The 4,746-nt window shown below is 52.3% G+C and overlaps 1 pseudogene; it reads left to right on the top strand.

The window, feature by feature from the left end:
* Nucleotides 1–1,726: 1,726 nt before the first annotated feature.
* Nucleotides 1,727–1,928, top strand: LOC119958026 (annotated as a pseudogene).
* Nucleotides 1,929–4,746: the final 2,818 nt, after the last annotated feature.

The raw sequence follows: 4,746 nt of genomic DNA, 5'->3' as shown, positions 1-4,746 counted from the left end.
ACATGCTCCTCATCTCCCCCTGTGGGCAGAGCCGCGCAACGGCTCACAGACAGTGCCCACAGGGGCACAGTGATATACAGTGTGGGTTTATAGGTTATACATTCACCACAAGCTGTTGGCCCATCATGGTGACCACCAGTTAGTCCCACCCGCCCCAAACTGGCGTCTGTAGATCCCCAGGGGGAGACCTGTAAATAAAGTGGGGCCTGCGTGCGAAATACGGAGTGGGTTTTTTCAGCCATGGTTAGCGGCAGAATTAGTGCCATGGACCAATGTGTTGGATGCTCCCCTCCAGCCCGTGCTGATCAATCCCGGAGGTGGGATTGGTTGGGAAGTGACGGGAGGGGGGGGCGTGTGTGTGTGTGGTGTCAGGAGGCAGGACCACGTGTTCTCAAGGCCGGGTACATCCTATTCAACTCACCGTGGCCTGCTGTCGAGAGGCCTAGTGCTGGTATTTTCCTGTTGCTATCCCTATATAGGTCACTGCGTGCACGGTAAGGGGCGGTTTCGCTGCCGGTAGGTCAGATTTGGGCAGGTGGGGAGGGCGGGGAGCTAGGCAGAAAGGAGCGGACGGTTGGACAGGCGCTCTAGGGTATAGAGGCCCACCCTGACTGGGATTGGAAGCTCCCCTCGCCCCCCTCCCCTTCACTGGTCGCAACTAACTAGGGTGGGGAGACGGAATCTCCATTTATCATCTTCCTCACTTCTCTGTCACGGCATCCTGCTCCTAGCTGGGGATCGTCTACTGGCCCTTCAGCTTTGAGAGCCCTGAAGCCTGGCCTCTTGTCCATGAGTTGGCCTACTTTGGGGGAAAATAGCCACGTGCGACAGCAACCTCCCCCACGCATTGCAGGCTTCTGACGCCCATTCGGGCCTGACCGTGGGCTTCAGAGGCCAGAGGGAAGACAGACCCATGAGACAGGAGGAACGAGTGGGCTGAGCCTTGCCCAGAAATGTAAGGTTCAAGGACGGGCAGGCTTTGCAGTAAGCGGTGGGCGTGTCCAACTCACTAATATGAAATGAAAATTAAAATTGCTTATTGTCACGAGTAGGCTTCAATGCAGTTACTCTGAAAAGCCCCTAGTCACCACATTCCGGCACCTGTCCGGGGAGGCTGGTACGGGAATCGAACCGTGCTGCTGGCCTGCTTGGTCTGCTTTAAAAGCCAGCAATTTAGCCCGGTGAGCTAAACCAGCCGTAACGATCCGTAAGTAATAATAATAATCGCTTATTGTCACAAGTCAGCTTCAATGAAGTTACTGGGAAAAGCCCCTGTGAAAAGCAAAGACTTTTCCTGCCATTTATATGACACTTTCAGGCTGTGAGGAGGAGTTCTTGTGGCGCAGTGGGTAAGTGGCCCCACCTCTGGACCCGAATCTCCGGGTTTGGGTGCAACACTGGCCACAAAATGGACTGAATATAACACGGTTCAAACGGCTGATAATCAGCTCGGGAATACTCTCACTTCCCCTACTATTCCCCAGAGGGAAAAGCAGTGTGTGTGTGTGAAGATACACAGAGAAAAAGGAAATGGGAGTTGTATTGAGAGGGTGGTATCATGGTCATGTCACTGGGTCAGTGATCTAGGCATGAAGGGCATGAATTTGAATCTCAACATGGCAGCTAGTTACTAGATCGGGAATAGAAAACTAATCTCCGTAATGGAAACCTCACTGATTAATAATAATATTTATCAGTGTCACAAGCAGGCTTTCATTAACACTGCATCGTTTCTTGGCCTTTTGGCTCAGATCAAATGTAGTATCTGCTCTGACTTTTGGTTCAGACCTGGTATGTCCCTCTTGCGGGCACCATGAATTGGATTCAATTTGAATTTGAATTGGTTTTTGGAGCAGGCAAGGAGCTGGGTTAGGGGTTCACCCTGAGGGGTTCACTCTGAGCCCCAGCTTTGTAACTCAGAAAATGGTAATAAAATTTTAAAAATGGGTGGCACAGTGGGTTGGCCCTGCAGCCTCACGGCGCCGAGGTCCCAGGTTCGATCCCGGCTCTGGGTCAGTGTCTGTGTGGAGTTTGCACATTCTCCCCCGTGTCTGCGTGGGTTTCGCCCCCACAACCCAAAGATGTGCAGGGTAGGTGGATTGGCCACGTTAAATTGCCCCTTAATTGGAAAAAATGAATTGGGTACTCTAAATATAACAAAAAAGCACTTCAATTAAGTTACTGTGAAAAACCCCGAGTCGCCACACTCCGGCGCCTGTTCGATGATGTGGAGAGACAGAGAGAGACCTGTTGGATAGACAGAGGGAGAATTCAGAATGTTCAATTCCCACAACAGTACATCTTTGGACTGTGGGAGGAAACCGGAGCACCCGGAGGAAACCCACGCAGACACGGGGAGAACGTGCAGACTCCGCACAGACAGTGACCCAAGCCGGGAATCGAATCCCTGTCCCTGGCGCTGTGAAGCAACAGTGCTAACCACTGTGCCACCGTGTCGTGTCATTTAGAAGCTCCTCTGGTTACTGGGCGAGTAATCCAGAGACCACGAGCAATGCTCTGGGAAACCGGGTTTGAAACCTATCACAGCGGATGGTGGAATTTAAACCATTGAAACCGTTGCTGATTGTTGTTAAAAACCCATCTGGTTCACTTATGCCCCCATTTGGGAAAGAAATCTGCCATCTTTACCCGGTCTGGCCTACATGTGACTCCAGACCCACAGCAAATGTGGTTCACTCTTAAATGCCCCCCTCTGAAATAGCCCAGCGAGACATTACCAAGAGGGGGTTCAAGAAGGCAGCTCACCATCACCTTCTCAGGGGGCAATTAGGGATGGACATTAAATGCTGGGCCTAGCAATTTATGTAGAACCTTGGAACCACAGAACCCTGCAGTGCAGAAGGAGGTCATTCGGCCCATCGAGCCTACACCGGCCCTCTGAAAGGACATCCTACCTAGGCCTGTTTTCCCCCCCCATCCTTCAACCCCAACTAACCTGCACATCTTTGCACTGTGGCAGGAAACCGGAGCACCCGGAGGAAACCCGCGCAGACACGGGGTGAACGTGCAAACTCCACACAGTCACCCGAGGCCGGAATCGAACCCGGGTCCCTGGCGCTGTGAGGCAGCAGTGCTAACCGCTGTGCCGCCTTTCATACATTGGGTGCGAATCTTTGGACTCTCCGCCCCAGGGAGTTGCAAATGTTCTGTCACTCAGCATATTCAAGATGTGGATCGATGGACGATAAGAGCATAAAACATAGGAACAGATATGGGAAGTTCCTGGAGATTAAATGGGAAGGCCCCACTTCGTGACGGACAATGTTTGTTGACTGAGTGTTGGAATTTTTGGGGTTGATAAATTCAATTGGACGCTTTCCTTTTTTACTCCTTCGGTTTCTTTGCAATGGGCTCCATGCGTCTGCACTGTCTCACTAATGAGATTCTGAGTGGGCCCTTTAAGGAATCCTTTATTAAGTCTGTCACACTCAGGCTTCCTCTCTGTGTTTAATTGTTCTAATTAATACCCAACAGAAGGGACTCCGAGCTTCTAATCCGCTAATTATGGACCCGTGTTTTCATTAACGCAAGTGCTAAAATTGGGCCTCTCTGTAAACAAAACATTCAAGTATAATTGACAAAGCTGTAGCGGTTCTGCTCAGGAGGTGAAGGCGTCGGCAGGCTGGTGTGGCAGTGCTCAAAAGGAAAGAGGAGCAGGGGTGGTGATTCCCCTAGGTCAGACCTTGGTGGGCGCAGATTTCAGAAAGGAATGGCTGCCTAAGTCACAGAAAGCAGAGGTTCAAACCCAACTGTCCATCGTCGAGGGTGACGCCCTGGTCCAATACCGGGGCTGCAGTCTTGCGGGACCTGTGTCCGCCCCTGCCCCCTCCAAATTCTGACCCCTTCACATCTCCTCTGCCCCACCATCGCTGTTCGTGCCTTCAACCAGTTAGCTAATTCGCCCCCAGAACCCTCCCCGTTGCCTCTTTTGACCAGATTTTGGTCACCTGCCCCAATATATGACTCTGTGTCACATTTTGTCGGTTGACACTCCTGCAAAGCGGCTTGGAAGGTTTTGCTGTGTGATAGGTGCTATATGAATGCAGTCGAGGTTGTTCAGGACTGTAGCCTTTCCGATGGGAGTCTGGCTCCTCCGCTCTTTTCTTTTTAATCTTTCACGGGATGTGGGAGTCGCTGGCCGGGTCCAGCATTTACTCCCCATCCCTGATTCCCTCTCGAGAGGGTAATGGTGAGCCGCCTTCTTGAACCCGCTACAGTCCATGCGCTGTAGGTGCACCCACAGTGCTGTTAGGGAGGGAGTTCCAGGATTTTGACCCAGCGACAGTGAAGGAACGGCCGATATATTTCCCAGTCAGGGTGGTGAGTGGTTGGAGGGGAACCTCCAGGTGGTGGGGTTCCCAGGTATCTGCTGCTCTTGTCCTTCCAGATGGTAGAGGTCGTGGGTTTGGAAGGTGCTGCCGAAGGAGCCTTGGTGAGTTGCTGCAGTGCATCTTGTAGACGGTACACACGGCTGCCACTGTGCGCCGGTGGTGGAGGGAGTGAGTGTTGAAGGTGTGGATGGGGTGTCAATCGAGCGGGGGCGGCTTCATCCTGGATGGTGTCGAGCTTGTTGAGTGTTGTTGGAGCTGCGCTCACCCAGACAAGTGGAGAGTCCATCACACTCCTGACTTGTGCCTTGTAGATGGTGGGCAGGCTTTGGGGAGTCAGGGGGGGGAGTTACTCTCCACAGGATTCCCAGCCTCTTGTAGCCGCAGTATTTATATG

This window comes from Scyliorhinus canicula, chromosome 27 (assembly GCF_902713615.1).
Source record: "Scyliorhinus canicula chromosome 27, sScyCan1.1, whole genome shotgun sequence".
Taxonomy (NCBI): Eukaryota; Metazoa; Chordata; class Chondrichthyes; order Carcharhiniformes; family Scyliorhinidae; genus Scyliorhinus; species Scyliorhinus canicula.
Note: the sequence above shows the minus strand (reverse complement) of the source record. Positions and strands in the feature narration are given on the sequence as shown.